Below are 17,148 nucleotides of genomic sequence, written 5' to 3'. Positions count from 1 at the left end.
TACTGCTCTTGCAGAACAGGCTTCATGTTGAGAGGCTTATAATTGCCTGTAACTCCAGCTCCAGGAAGGTCATTGCCCTGGACTCCACAAGCACCCACACTCAAATGCATGCCCCCACACATAGGGAAAGGGAAAAAGATGTACCTAGCAATGTCTTTAGCTTAATTAGAGGAACAGAGAAATGGGGATTTGTGTTTGCTAAAGCCCCACACTTAGGAGAAAAGCACTGCCGAATTTATTAAATGCAAGTGCTAAACCTAGTTAAATTGCATGCTAAACCAGCATAAGATTTACTGCTCAGATGTCTCACTTGGGAGACACCTGAGGAAAATGAATATTTTTTCCTGTAACAGAAATTCAAATACTGAGCATCAGCATTTCTTCTGAAAGATCTGTGATGGAGAAGGCAATTAGGCAGTTCCATGAGCTTCAAGGCTGGGTTCATGCTTGCCTTGGGTTACTTGGAATTTAACCTTTTGGAATTAAAATGTAATTACATCACTTTCCCCCTTCCCTGTCCCACTTCCACCTCCACCCACACCCCATCCTTTCAAGGCCTCCCTTGCATCCTTTCACGCACTACCTCTTAAACAGATGGTCTCTTTTTATATTATGATATATATATCATAATATATAAATACATTAATATATTATACATTATACATTATACATATATACCCATTAATATATAAATACAACATGCTGAGTCCATTCAGTGTGGCTTGTGTGTATGGGATTTCAGGGCTACTTTGTATTGGATAACCAATTAGGGTACTAATTCCCAAGAGTCCGAGTTGTCTAAATCCCTACCTCCTGCTCCTGCTAGATCTTTCTCTCTCAACAGTCATTAATTGCCTGTAGCTCTTGGTCTAGGGGTGATACTCTTTGAGAATTCTCCTCCTGCATTAATATGTCTAATGACATTAATGCTTTTCAGGCCTTGTTTAGGCAACCATTTTCTTACATTAAAAATTCCCAAAACAAAACAAGAGAACACAGAAACCAAAAACCATTCTATCCCATTACTGCAGACAAGTTTCAGGCCCTTCCTTCTGGGTTAGTGAAGTGCGGTGTGAGAAAGGGCACTAAAGTAGAATCCCCCAGATTGCTCCATGATTTGCAGAATGGTCTGTTTCCTGAACTAGTCCTTGCTGCCCTTCTCATCACCAGCGATGCAAAAATGAGCTCTTGAAAAAGAGAATGGGGTGTGTTTCAAATGCTGAATTTGATAGAGACTTATTTCCTGGGTTAAAATTCAAAAATACTAATTTTGATACCAAACTTTTAGCCAATGGCATTGCCTATTACCTAGGAGGTATCCGGGATTCCTTTTGACCTATTGAAATGGCACTGAGAGAATACTTACTCTTGTCTTTGAAAATGTGGTCCTGATTTGTTCTGGTCTGTGGATTAGATACAGCAGAGGGATATTGGCTAACGATAAGACTTCAATGCCCTGGGGAATTGAAGTAGAGCAGAAAAGTCTGCAGGCTAAAAAATCCCATGCCAGACCAAACCTTACCCAATTGCTGAAAGCTTTACACACATTGAGGCATGCTTTAAAATGGTAAAGGTAATTGTTTATTAGAAGCAGGTGCCTCCTGGGTGTCACTCTCCTTAATGTATTTATATGAGACATTTCCTTGGGAGATGTTAACAGAAGTATATTCATCCAATAAAGGGCATCAGTGAAAGATCAACCTCATAAGTCCAAGTTCCAACTGAATTTATTGGGGTTACTTACAGAAACATGGAGGACACGAGGGCAGCTGAATAACTGAAGACCCCACCTCAGAATGGGTAATGACTAACAAAACCTGATTCCTGGAGTTCTCTATATGCAGGCATTTTGAAAAGTTGCAGGATTTCCTCTCCCCAACAGTCATCACTGATTATATAACCATAGGGAGGAGAATTATGAACCTTGTAAGTTTCAGGAACTTCCTCAGACAGTCAGACAGACAGACAGACACACACACATTCACACACGTGTGTGTGTGCACATATATATACACATATACAATTAATTTTATATGTGTATAATTATACATATGCACAAATATGTACACACACACACACACACACACACACACACACACACATATATATATATATATATATATATATATATATAATTTAGAGTAGTTGTCTGGTTACACAAAGGACTAAAACAAATATGGTATGCAAGAGATACTTATTATTTATATACCAGCATAGAATTGCTATTTCCTTCTCAAGCTATTCTCTTACTTACAATAAAGGAATAATTATGCCTCAATAGGCAAGTATTTGTCATGGAAACCAGAACAAATAAAGACACAAATATGTTACCGTTTATGGTGTCACCATAAGATATATGGTTTCGGTGTTAGAGGAAAGGGAATTTATTACTCACAGTATAGCAAGTCACACAAACATCAGAGTATCTGTGTTAGCTCCCCTCATCCCTGTGTCTCTTGGAGTCCAAGTAGTTGCTACACATGCAGAGGTTTTATGTCACAGCTAAGGAACATAGAGCTTGAGAGATCCTCACTGTTTAGCAAATGGAAACTAGGACTAGTCTGTGCCTTGAAGTCCCTGTCTAACACTTCAAGGCTTCTTGCTGCTATGAATGTTAGATAACAAGAAATGGCATTTGTAGTCCTAGAAAACCCACCAAAAGCAGGGAGAGATAATGAAGCTTTACAGTCATTTCCTCTTTGAACAGTGACAGTGTGTCATCCTGACCTGTACCAAAGGGTCCAAACTTTCACTCTCAAAAGCAGGATGGATCCAGATTTTGTGGCGCTTGAAGAACATTACTTATGAGATAGAATATTATATTTTATTAGTGTAATATATATATAATATGTATATATATCATATATATTATATATATATGTGTGTGTGTGTGTGTGTGTCATAAGAAAACAGATACTATATAAGACTATATAGAAGCTGCTTTCTTTAGTGTGATTACTTTCTTTTTCCAGCGAACAAAAGATTTATTGTTTACAAAAATAAGTTTTAAAAAAAACAGTCAAGCAACCCCAATGCAAGAATAAAGGCCTCATTCCAGTAGGCTCAAGAAAACAGTAGACCCAGGTAGGCATGGGGCAGCAACTCACGGGAGATGCCAGCACACACAAAAGAACATCATACAGCAGACCATTCTGTGATGCACTGCTAACATGCGACAGTTTTGCCTGCAGGAATGGGTAGAAGGAAAATGCCCTCAGACATCTCTGTGATGAATAGTCAAGGCTGGTCTGGGAAGGTGCTGGGGCTGTGAGCAGGAAAGTGCCTGGCCTAGGGTCACTGCTGGCAGGTGTTGTGGAAGGCTTTCAGAGTTCAGAAGTCTCTCTATGTCTGGGCAGAAGGCCATCTTGCAGAAACTTCTTGCAGTGTTGGCACAGACCTGAAACACCTTTTATGAAGGAACTGACCATAATGTCTGGCATCTGGGAGTAGCTGACAGTAGAGTTTGGCAGTGGTGGCATGGTCTGTCACCTTCTGGAATTCTTGATAGTTGCATTTGGACCATCATTAAGCTTGTCATAATCTGTGCCAACCTTCTCATTATACCCCTTTAGTACTGGGCAACCAATGAACGGCTCCCCGTAATGACTTTCACTTTCAACACCTTTCCCAAGGCCATCAGCAGCATTGCTGAAGTCTCATTTAGTTTGGATAAGTGGATGAACATTTCCGGAAACCTCAAGTCAATGTGGCTGATCACATCATTTACATATTGAGGCAGTAGAGCCAGAGTGATGGGCAGAGACTTCAGTCAATGCTTGGTAGTCAAGCCCATCTGTTTTGCAGAACTCTCCAAGGACTGTTGATTCAAAGGACCAGATGCTAAGCCTGAGTGGTACTGAGGTTTGTTGGACCATTTGTATGCACAAAGAAGTTGTCTATAGAGCTGAGTTTTGTCCTGCACAAGGTCCAGGCTCAACAGCCCAGAGTTGTGAAGAGGGTAGTTCTTGGATGGCTTGCCTACCAAGCTGCTATGATGTTCCAGATCATTGAGTTCCTGGTTGACAGAATGGAAGTTATCCTGGAAATGCACGATGTAGGCTTTCTTCCAGTCCTCCATTGTCTCCTTGTGAATGCCATCCTTCAGACTGTCTAACAACCTACTCTTATTGGAGCAGAGCACTTCAATATCACTAATGGCCTGCAAAAAGGCCTTCAGGTTCACTGCAATGCTCAGGACATCTGCTTGTGGTTAAAGCACTCAAGTGACATCTTAGATAGTCACTCTATCTAAGGGACACTTATTGTGTGTCCTACACTACTCTAAATAGTTTGCCATATCTTATTCAGTAATTTATGGTTGAGTGTTATTATTAGTTATATAATCGGCTCATGACTTAGGAAATCAAATGGGTTTACTCAGATAAGAGGTAAGAGACATGGGGGCCGTTGAGGGAGATTCCAAATCTCTGTTTATGACTGTGTTCTGCATCATTATGAACTGGGAAGGGTTTAGAGTGGGCAGAGGGGGACAGATGGGAAGAGAGTACAAGACAGGAGACAGATGGAAAAGCCATTATAAAGAAGAATGAGAGAATTGGGAACAGGGTGGATTTGAGGAGCAAAAAGAAGTTGGCAGGATTCACTCTGAAGTTTTAAGCTGTGTGAGTGGAGAATGATGACAACTTTGACAGGCATAAGAACATTCAGTAAGAGATAGAACACATGCAAGAGATTGAGTGAGCAACTCAGGGTAGAAGAGGAAGGGTGGGGTGATCTCCGTATCAGGCATGCCCTACCTGGGCCTCCTCATTCCAGACAGCCAGAGGGACCACGGGGCAATCCATGGGCACAGATGCAGAGGCAAGAAGCAAGTGTTGCAACAGAGGAGAATTGGAAGGAATGAAAAACATCAGGTTTAAATTACCCCAGTCTTGAGTTTTAGGGCTTTTTCTTGCAGGAAAACCACTTCAGTTGTGTTTCCTGATGATTGGTGTGAGGGTGGGGTGTGAATTATATTGGCTCACCACTTTCCAGTTCAAATTTTATCTTTCGAGCTCAGACACCCACTTTTCTCACAAGGAAAAGACAAAACAACCTAAATCACAGAGCATCCAAGAAATATAAGCCCCTATTCTATTAGTTCTCTTATTAATTAAAAATCAAGGGAGTTCTGTTTAGGAAGATTAGGAGGTGTGGCTTCATTGAAGGACGTTTGTCACTGGGAGTGGGCTTCAGGGTTTCAAAAGCCCACATAATTCCCTGTCAGTGCTTCTAAGTACACACCTTGTGCTTGTGGATTCCATGTAAGCTCTCAGCTACTCCTCCAGAACCCTTCCTGCCTGCTGCCATGCTCCCAAACATGATGGTCATGAACTCTAACCTTCTGGAGCCATGAAGCCCCAGATTAAATGCTTGGTTTTATAAGTTGCTGTTGCCATGGCAATAGAGAAGTAACTAAAATAACCAGGCTGGCCTTGATCTTGCAGAGGTCCTCCTGCCTCTGCTCCTAGTCCCAATATGACAGTTGTGCATCACCATGCTTGTTTAGTTATTTATTGACAGCAGTGTGAATTCACAGACATTTTAAATCAAATACTATTTTTTATTGCTAAAATTGTTTCAGCTTTCATTAGAGACCCCTGTTTCATTGACTTCTGTATCTCTTTGACATCCTTCTATTGTGGAATATTTAACTGTGTAAAGATCTGCTACATTTGTTTATACTGTAGATTGTTACTTTAACTGTGTAAAAGTGTGTTACATTTGTTTCTGCTGCCTTCTTTAATGATGTCAAGATGTGCTAAAAAATCAAGGGAGTTTAGCATTTTTTGGTCTTATTTCTGGTTTGTTTTATGGTATGTTTAATGTAATTTTAAGTTGTAAAAGAAGCTTGTGACAAATGGCTGCATTTGTGAATGTATGGTTACAAATCCAACTGAGCTCTTTAATACAATGTTTGCATGAAACTATACATAATTAATTCAAATTTGCATAAGGGCAGAAGATAGCATTCGATGAACTTACAAAGTTTCAGTTCTGTAGCTTAGTGCCTAATGAATCAGGCATCTGAAAGTGCTGAGATGATCCAAATTTCTGGATTTATAGGCCCTTCACCTCCTCATCTACACTTGCTAGCACTCCTACCTTCTGCTGTCTGATCTGCCTTTGCCTCCTTCGCCTGTGATAACTAAGACTGATTTGTATATGTTCTTTTCATTTACTTCATTGATACTTTGTGGTATTGTAAAATAAGTCCCTTGAAGGAGATTGGTGTAAGGTCTTTATCAATTATCATACTGATAAATTGCAGATAGCTAATAACTGATCTGGCTTTAAGGAACAAAAAGTACCAACACATAAGACAGACAAAAATTAATTATTCCCAGTTTTATTTGAGGAGTCTTTTAAGTGTTGCCTTTGAACTAGCGTTATTGTTGTCACTTGGAAAACTTCTTGAGGGTTACTCTAGGCTCACTGTATCAGCAACACTGGGGAAAGGAGGGACTAAGCCCACCAATTCATTTTTTAATAAGTCCTATAATGTTGACACACATTGAAATTTGAGAACCACTAGGTAACTGAATTTACTAAGCAGAGAAGAGTAATGGGACAAAGTTTATACAGCTTTGGCTCAGAAGGGGTTTTCTGCAATTTTCATTAGAAGAAATAGTGTCCTTCCAGTGACCTGAGTTTGGTACACATGGGCAAACTTCTCAACATACCTGAGTCTCATTCTTCTAATTTGTAAAAGTAGTACCTAAAATTGTATAATCACCATGGTTTCCTAACAATGCTGCATTTTGTTCCACAATTTCTCTTGTGACTAATAGCATTTATTTATAGGAAGAAAGAAGCTGGAGTGATCATCATGAGGGAATGCTAGCATATGTACATGACAATGAGGTCAACATCTGTGTCCTATTTAGTTGAATGTCAGGCACACTTTGTACCAAAATATTCAAAGGACAATAAATAAACAAATGTAAGTCACACATCTAAAATCAAGGTAAACGTGTGTGTGTGTGTGTGTGTGTGTGTGTGTGTGTGTGTGTGTGTGTGTGTGTGTGTAAAAGCCACTTAATAAACATTTTAGACTTAGAGGTCATTAGTATCTGTCATGATTACTCAAATCTTGCCACTGTAATATAAAAATTGCCATAAATAATATGTAAAGCAACCCAGCTAACATTCCAAAATTTTGACTTCCAAAACCAGATGGTAGGTTGGACTCAACACATAAGCCATGGCTTGCCAATCTCTGGTTAATAATGTTTCCATTTGCTTTTAAATTAAAACAAGGGACTTAAATATTTTCTGGTTGATTACTTACTCACTAGTCAAATATTTAGTAGCTATAGTACTCTAACAGCCCATTAACTGATTTCAATCTTCAAAATTCCTATCTACTTCACTGTGTTGATCTGCAAACAATCAATCTAAAGAAAATCTTGGACAGATCCAGCTCTATGCATGGGTTTTATTCTTAATGTGCAAAGGAAGACAGTGTTGAGCTTTTACAGATACACTTTTAGTAGTTTGGGTTAGCCATTCCTATTGTCCCAGTGCATGCCAAAGAAGAAAACATTGTCTTCAAAGCTATTGCTAATACAGCAATCACTGCAACTATACATTAACCATTTTTCTCATATACTCTTGTCCAAAGCTATCTCTTTAAAGCAAGGGTGTAGAAAAATAAAACATTTCATTTAGTCCTATACATCCCTCAAAACGCAGACCACAACTGTGACCATTGGTTATTAAAATATATGTGGAGCTTTCTCCCCATCAATGCACAGCCGCTCTGTGCCCTCTAATTAAATTTAATTCTACACTTTCTACTTAGAGATAGCATTGTATCCCACAAATCCAGGCTTAGACTCCAATCCTCTCCCACTAGTTCATACCCCAGTCACAAGTGTGGGCCTCCAACTTGACTAAACATCAAAGTTCCTGGTTCCCCTGCTTAGGTATAATAAATGTAGTGGAGTGATTCACAGAAATCAGGAAAATACTTTCATTCACTGTAATGGACGTCTCAAAGGGCACAGGAAGATCAAAGAGATGTACCCGGCAAGGGATGTGGAAAGGGCAACAAAACTTCCATGGTTTCCCAGAAGCACCACATTCCAGGAACCTTCATGTGTTCAGTTATCAGAACACCCCACCCTCCCAAATCCACTCCCTTTTGATTTCTTTTTATTAACATTCAAAGTATTTAGACATGATTTATTTGTTCACAGTCAGTAATCAGCTCAATCTTGAACAGGTCTCCCCTCCCCAGACACTTATGGCCTTGGCAGAATGTTCCAAACCTCTATTCACACCTTGGTCATTCCCTTGACTAGACCTCATTCTAAAGCTACCATGGGATTGCCTGCCATCAGGTCACTCATTAACAAACAAATGACATTCTTAGAACTCTAGATCCTTCAAAATTTCCAGGATTTTTATATAACAAGTGGGATGTAAAAGCAAATTCTACATATTACCCAATGTGCTCTCTTGTTGTAATTGGAAAAAGGTCTAGTGTTTTCTTGTTTTGCTTTTATTTTTCCCACTTAGGAGGCAGTTGTGTGTGTTGCTCAGTTGCAACCACACAGTAAATAATTGAAACATTGTCTGGGGCCATCATGCTTCTCCATCCAGACTACTACTGGGAGGTATTGATCAGGTAAGGCTGATGTTAATATCATAGTTTTTTTTTTGTTTTTTGGTCTGTCCCATGTGAGGCCTGTGCGTGAGCGCATGTGTGTTTGTATGTGTGTGTGATGAAATCATAGTAGATCACCAATATTTTATTACATGAGAAGTTTTTGATATGCTGTTTTAATGGGCCTCCTTTATTTACAGTCTTAGGTGAACAGACTAAAAGTCATTGCATTTTTGTTGTAACATTTTGACATGTAAGCAATTCAAAGTAATTCAATGTGTGTTACTTTCCATAAATTGATAAGGTTAATTAGTTTGGATGGAAAAGCATGATGGCCCCAAATAATGTATTAATTTTTGACTATGTGGTTGCAACCCAGCAATGTACAACTGGCTCTTAAGTGGGAAAAGAAAAGAAAAATATCACTAGACTTCTTTCCAATTACAATAAGAAAACATGTTGGGCAATTTTAAAATTTCCCACCCTTTATTCTGGTCCCAAGTGAAAGCATATGCCAGAGTAATAGTCTGAACTGACTCTGAACTTTGAGTTAGAGTCATGCTAATTTTTCTTATACTGTTAACCTTCCTCCCATGTTATCCTTCCGTGCCCTCTTAAGATTAGTACTCAGCTGAGTTTGGAAGAATTAAATGTATGGAGTGAGCCAAGTCTTGATTGCTGATGGCTCCACTAATTTAATAAACATCCCATCCTTGAGTGAAGAATAGGCACCACAGAGACAATGACCTGTTGTGTTGTGAAATGACTTATAAAAGACCAGATTTAAATGTGAAGAAGGAGATGGGACTGGAATGATAGGAATTTTCATATCTTTATCTTCATGTGCTGAAAGGTGTCTGAGGCCTGCCTCTCATGGTCTGGGGTTGTAAAATAATTTATCACTTTAAGAATATTTCACTAGGTAAGTATTACTCTACAGTTTCATGATTTATGGGTAGTTACTATAACTATTATGAGACATGCCATAGTGATCATCACTCATATTCCCTTTATACTCATTATTCATGCCAACATCATTCTACTATAGTACACAGTCATATGGCTTCCTTTCTACCTATGTTGGAGCTGGTTGATGATGTCATTTAAACCTACTGAGATCAGGTAGTAATCAGGTAAGGCTGAGGTCAATATCCTAGCTTTTTGGCCTGTCACATGTGATAAAACTAAGCTCCATTGCTCACAGAATAGCCTGCTTGATCATACACTTTCTCTATGTACTGGCCTCTCTATTTGTCTCCCTACTGATGCTTTTTGAGGTCACCTGCAAATAAGTTAGTTATTCTCAAAACTTTTTCTCATATCTGTTTCTGGGAAAACCCACCTTGAAAAAATTCTTTTATTTGTGGCTACTGTCATTCAACAAATTCAAGGGTGATGTTCTTCTTTACTTGAATTTTATCAGTGAGATAAACTGAGAGGGTATGGGGCTTAGAGGCTACAAATGAGTTCCATAAAGAACTTTCAAGTCTCTGTCTGCAGAATGTAACAGATCAAGATAGATGTTTTAATACCTGAGATGGTTTGTATCTTTGGGAAAAGACTTTGATTTCCAATTTATATATTTGATAGGACCGGCATGTTTCTTTTCTTTTCTTTTCATTTTTAAAGGACAAGCCTGCCTACTGGAATTGCTTTGTGTTTTCTCTCTAATACTGAATTTTCTTTGCTAAAGATGAAAAAGTTGGAAGTCTCTTAAAATTAAGTTCCACTTAAGTTTATCAAAACTAGGGAGGGTAATTATTCTGAAACATAGGGAGTTTGTTTTATGTTGCAGACTCTTGTTTGATTCTTGCTGTGACTCATAAATTTGGTGAGATTATAATCTCCATTTTATCAGATAAGAAAACTACAACTATAAGAGGGTAAGGGATTTGTCTAAAATCCTAGCAGTTAGGAGCACAGTTAGATTTCTAAAGCATACATATCTAAGCCTGAGCTGCAAACTTTCACCCATAAAAAATGCATGGTTGCTGGGGAGGCTACTCCTTTAGCTGTGATACCATCCACAGTGCTATCTCATGAGGGCTGTGCTATGTGTCTCAAAATGACAGCACAAGACATCAGTCTGAACACAAAATAAATGAAGAAGCATAGGTATGGGGGCTAGTTTAGCTGCATGACAGGACAATGTTTCCATTCCTCTAAGTCTCATTTTTTTTCATTATAAAAAGAAGACATGGATGAAGCATGAGCTTGTACTACTCTACTCTCAGAAACCTTTCCAAACTGTTCTACTTTTAGTAACAGACCACAGTCTTTATAGCTACCATTTCAGAAACACAACTGGAACTTGAATTAAAGGTGGTAACAGGGGGGTGATTTAGTTTTCCTAATATATTGTTTCACTGTTTGGCATTTAAGCTGATTTACAAAATCTTAAGGTAGTTTGAGGATGTAGGAGTGATATGCATGTATCAAAGTCATTGGAATACAATAACAATTTACAATGGCAACTTTCCAATAAATATACATATCATTGGAAGAATGGTTTTAAAAGCAAATTTATATACAACCAATTGAATTTCCTCTAGAGGGAATTTACAGATTTCAAAATTTTTCCCAATGTAGGGTCATTTGAAAAATCAGTATTGCCAAAGCATATCAAAATATATACTATAAGGAAATTTGTTGGTTCACATCTACAGGTACACTCCCTTCAGGATAAATTCAAATAATTTTCACTGAGTAATATACACCATATCATAGAATCATAAGGAGAAATGCATCATGGGACACAGAGATCAACATATATATCAGAGTAAGAACAATATTCTTTGAATAAGAGATGTCAAAATTCAAAATTGAGATTATGGCTAAATAGCAGAAGACTCATAGGATCTTAGTATTTTGCTGAAGTAGATACAAGGTATATCACTTCATCTTTTTGTTTTCTTGAAGTCTCAATTTAAAGAACTTCTTCCTAATGTTGCATAAGCGTCCAGGGATATTTGGAATCCTTTCTCCTCCGGTTCTGGCATCTCAAGTGGAATAAACCACACAACCAATGCAGCATCTTCCTAGAACTCCTTCCAGATCTGTTGCAGATTACAGTAGTGCACTGCCAATGGATTCCCCACATTTGAGAACAGAAGGCTCTTTTAATGACTTCACTATAAAACAGCCTCTACTAAGAGCTTATGCAACTTTATACTTACTCTTTGACACTGGGAAACACTCTTAGAAATAGCCTGTCTCCCCCACAACATAACTGCTTACTCTTGAATGCTTGTAAAATAATTTATGTCTATTGAGACCTGAAATAAGCCAAGGTAAAAATTTAAAATTCCAGATGTGACCTCACCTGATTTCATCTACCATCCAGGGTCTCACGGGCATGGAGAATGGGGCCATTTCTATTTCCAGCATGCCCCAAACTCACAGTTGCTTGCTCTTTCTTGGGCATCAGACTGCAGAATTCAGTCCTTGTGCATGCTTGTGAATGTTTTTGGGCAATAGTTTTCACCAGGTGTCTTTTTTCCATTAGAATATTTGTGGTGTATAGGGTTGTTTTTCCCCAAATGCATTAGGAAATGAATTCAATTTATTCTTTTCTGCCAAGGACACTTGTACGTCTCTCATGGGCTCAATCTGCTTGCTGGTCCAGCTGCCGGCTTTGCTCTCTCGACTATTACACTGTTTTCCAGTAGCTCAATTATGAGCACTTTCAGTGAAAGTGGCTTGCACACTGACTTCTCAGAAGCCTGACTAACCCTGGGCTACTAGAATTATGTGCTGCAATTTTGTCCTGTTGTTTGTGGAAATTCTCCTTTTTGTGTATCTGGATAGGCTCACATGGAAGTAACTTTGTTGCTTAGAATTTCTATGTGGGGTTTTTGGGGTTGTTGATGTTTTCTTTTGTTTTTTAAAATCCCATAAAAAGATAAAAACTGAATAAAGACTCAGTTCAGGGAGAAATGATGACAGAGGAAGTTGATTGTCCTGTCCTGTCCCCTTTAGTGTGATTCCAATATTTTCTATCTCTCTCTCTTTAACTAACACCATGTTCCCACCATGAGGAAGGGGATGACCTAACTAATTGTAATTTTGGTGTGTAGGCAGTGATTTCATTCTTCCTTGGGGTGATTTTACCCTTCAGGGGACATTTGGTAGTGTCCAAGATATTTTTGGTTACCACAACTTAGGCTGCTACTAACATCTACTAACTAGAGAACAGGGAAGCTGCCAAACACTCCACAATTCTGCTGTGTACAGGTAATTTCCCTCAACAGAGGACTATTCTGCTCAGATATATTAGTGATATATTAGTGATTGAACTTATATCCTTTAAGATATAAACTGGACATAAGGCCCAAGTGCTTTCATAGCTTCAAACATATTTAAAATTTCTATCACTATTCATCTGCCCTTGCCACCTCCAACAAACACTCATATGCTAGAGTTTCAAATCCTTGAGAGGATCAGTGACTGCCATATAATACCCAGGTTCTCTTATTTGCCCCTGGGAAGAAACTGTCATTTCCTCTCACCCAAATGGAGAAAATTTGCCCTAAATCAAGGAATTCTTCCAAGTCTCATAATTGATGCAATAAACTATGTACCATCTATCAAAGATATCATTTTTATATTACAAAGCTTTTGAAAGTGTATTTTTTAATAGTTAAAAGTAAATGGAGAATTTGTGGTTCCTCTCTCAAATGCTTAGTGCTTGTACTTGAGCTCAGAACAACTGTGACCTCTGGTAGAGATACAGGCATCTGTACGAATCCAAAAATGAGGCCTTAGTTCTCATATTTGTTTCTGAGTCTTCCCTACTCTGATGATTATGATAATAGAAAAGCTTCACCACCATCATACGGTAAAAGAAATATAAAAAAGAAATGGTTAAACATGTAGTTTAATAACAAATCACACTACATAAACTTACCTCTAATTTTGTTTGGAAACTACCACAAAGAGTATTTATTCCCATTCAATTTCTTCTTCTCTAATGTCACTTAATATCCATCTGCCCCCAGTGACTGTTCCTCAAAACTATGTTGGGCTGTCTGATATTGTCTGTCAGGTTGTGAGGTCTGATGAGATGCCTATCTCTTCTTTGCGGTTCTCTCTCCTCTCCCTCGCCCCAATTAAAGGACCCATTGGGAACAGAGAGCCTCCTGCCTATAAGATCCATTCCCTTGTTTTCACATATAAGGAGTGAAAACAATTACTGCTCAGATCCAGGTCTTATCCTGAGAGGAGAGTAGTCACTAGTTGATGCTGGCTTTTAAGGCTCAGATTTCCCTCTGACTTCCAGAGACCTCCTGCTCTCCATTATCTTCTAAGCAGTTACTCATTCCCTTCATGATAAAGGCTCTTTCAATTGGCCAGTCATTGTCCCCACCCCCCACACACAATGGGAATAAAACTAAACCAATGAAAACTCTCACTGCTTACTATGGAAGGACTCCCCTTGGAGTTCTCCTGTCGTAAATTGAGCTAATTCTAATACCAATCTTTTTTTTAAGCAAACACTGCAATTTTCAATTTTCATACTTCACAAACCACAGACGTTTTTGTTTTCATTGACACTTCTCCTGTGTACTTTACACACACACACACACACACACACACACACACACACACACACACACACTATACAGAACATTCAAGCAAGGTGTTTACAGCTACACTCTTCTAAAATCAAAGCATCATTTCTCTCATGACACAAAGGTTTCTCTCCTAGTGGCTTCTAGTTCTCTTCCTCCAATTCTTGTGTATGGATTGAGATAGTCTGTGGCACACAAGAAAGTTTCAAATACTAGTAGGATGTCCTCTGAAGAAATAGAAATGAACTGGAGAAAAATAGATGTAATTACTTCATGTAATTTCATTGTACCTACCACAGAATGCTCTACCCCTTACATGGGTCATATGCCTTCCAAAATGGAAGCCATCTGGAGGGAAATAAATACAGGTTTTATGCTAGGTGATATTGGAAGGTATTTAAATGGTTTCTAAATTATATGTTGTTTTCTATTCTGATGGGGAATGTACTTCTGTGTATGTTTATCATGTTGCTGAATAAAGTACTGTTTGGCCAATGAGGCAGCAAGTTAAGTAGGACTAGGAGTCAAGGAGGATTCTGGGAAATGTAGTAAAAAGAAGTCTTGTGAGCCAGGCAGGAAGTGATATAGCAGGCAGACTCATATATAAGCAAGGGCAAGAAGGAATTCGTCCCTTTCTCTCTTCCTCCTGGTCTCTGCTCTAGAGTCGCCATGTGATCTGCTGGCAAGAGAGGTTGCCAGCAGGTGTCCAATAAGTCTTATAAACTATATAAACTTATGATAATTAAGACTGAGCTAGCAGATGAGAAATCCTAGTCATTGGCCAAGCAGTGTTAGTTGGGGACTTAACGTGATAGTGGGCAGAACTTGGGCGGCCTGGCAGAAAGCACCCATGTGGCTGCAGGGCTTGTGCAGCTTGGCGGAAAGACTTATTGTTACACTATTCATTTTCATTGGTTATATTTACCCACAGTGATTCTGTAGTTCTTCCACCTAAAGTATTAGTGACAGTTTGTTTCTCATTTTGTTGTGCACAAAAGGAGGGTGAACATGTCTTAAAGCCAAGAGGTAGACTAAATCTCTGAGTGGACTGTTATTGAACAGATAGTGTGAAAACAAAGTTAAGTGCCAGGGTCTGTGGGAAGAAAATATATTTTTGTTTTATTTGTTTCATTTAGTTTTCTGAAATTCCAATGGCTTAACTTTTCAAGCTGGAAGCTAGACTATAAAGTTTCAAAAATAAACAGTAAAATTCAAGTATTTATAGAATGATAATGTTACCTATTCTCTTACCCAAAAGAAAAATCAATTAAAAAACAGAATATGGGGAATTAAAGGAGATATAGGTAAGATTTGCATGCTAGAGTTAGCACCCACAAGAAATAAGCCGGAAGGCTAAACATAGTTTTTCTAGTTTGTCTTGATTATCCAGGAAATTGATGCCAAAATGCAATTGGATTTGAAAGAGATTTATTAGGGAAAATGTTGGTGAGGTAAGGAGGAGATGCGAAGAGTGTCAGACTATGATGGATACCAGGAAAGAAGGTCGGAAGAGGAGGATGGAGTAGGAAAGTAGGAAGGAAGGAAGGAAGGAAGGAAGGAAGGAAGGAAGGAAGGAAGGGAGGAAGGGAGGGAGACCTATGTGAGAGGAAGAGGTCTTCGAAAAGAGACTTGTTGCAGTGTGATAGAATGTTCAAAGAGCTGATCAAGAAGGACAGAAGTTGGTGGCAGTATGAATGCAACATTAAGTGATCCTGTGACCACAGGCCAATTAATTACCAAAGTGAGTACAGTGTTGAAATACTAAATAAGACAAGCCACATCTCAGAAGACATCAGAGTGCACAACACAATGTCCAGGACTGAGAAAGAATCAGACCAGAGCAAAGGCCAATGTGGAGAGGAGACACTCTAGCACTCGTCCCAGTAAACACTCAGGAAAGACATTCCAGTAGGTTCAAGTAACTGAGGGTAAGAACCAATACCAATGTGTCAATGTGGAGGGTCAAGAAGCTACACCAATGTCCTCATTTGGTGCACATCTGCATTCTTTACAGATTTTTTCCCAACCTTGAACCAGAATGAGTGTAACACAATTGTTGGAAAAGAATTTAAATGCATAACTCACATTTTAGGAAACTCTTGCATCACTATGCTAATCATGCTGTGTATGAATCTAAGTCACCAGAATATTAAGTTCAGGAAGCTCATCTAGTTTCTTTAGAAAACCATCAATGACTGAATAGAAACATTTATTTGCTTTTTCATACTATATGTCTTTCTAACTATTTTGCTAGTAATATATCTAAATTATCTACAAGTTGCTAATACAGAATTGATTTCAAGAAAAAAACAATTTCAATAGGAGAAGACTCATAGGTTTGCAAAAGTTAAGTGTTGATCCTGTTGCAAAAATACAATAGGATTAAAAACTGAGAATTATTTTGACATTTCAGGCCTTGCCACAACCATAGGAAAGAATAGAAGATGGGAAGTACAAGGCTGGAAGGATGAGCATCTCAAAGACGCTGGTATTTTATAGAATGTAGAGAACTACAATAGGAGTAAATGAAGAATGGTTTACCACATGCATAATTTGTGTATTTCTTATCTACACCGTCTTCTCTTTTATAAAATATAAAACTGCATTTCATAGTAAATATGTTAGTAAAGTTATTACTGTTCTACTTCTGTCTTCATTTGCCTATAATGTTTGAAATGAATAGGTTAGAGGTAGGTAGAATACAACTCCCTAAGTCCACTGCCTAAGTCCCAAGTCCACTGTCTCCCTACAAAATACAACTGTCCTCTTAGGAAATGTTCTTTTTTATGTATGGCTGGGTCTACAACTCTTACTGGAACAAACTAAGTAACACTAGAGATCTACATCTTTTCTTTGCTATATAACATCACTCAGGAAAATTGGAGATTTCCCATGTGGAAGATTTTATTGTGGCTAAATCAAAACAGAATTTCTTACACTGGTATCTGAATCTTAATCCATCCCAGT

General features: G+C 38.4%; 1 pseudogene; it reads right to left on the bottom strand.

Annotated features, from left to right (window-relative positions):
• Positions 1-3,294: 3,294 nt before the first annotated feature.
• Positions 3,295-17,148, bottom strand: part of LOC100768425 — a 33,209-nt pseudogene continuing 19,355 nt past the window's right edge.

This window comes from Cricetulus griseus, chromosome 2 (genome assembly GCF_003668045.3).
Source record: "Cricetulus griseus strain 17A/GY chromosome 2, alternate assembly CriGri-PICRH-1.0, whole genome shotgun sequence".
Lineage (NCBI taxonomy): Eukaryota > Metazoa > Chordata > Mammalia > Rodentia > Cricetidae > Cricetulus > Cricetulus griseus.
This window is presented reverse-complemented; position numbering and strand designations above follow the sequence as displayed.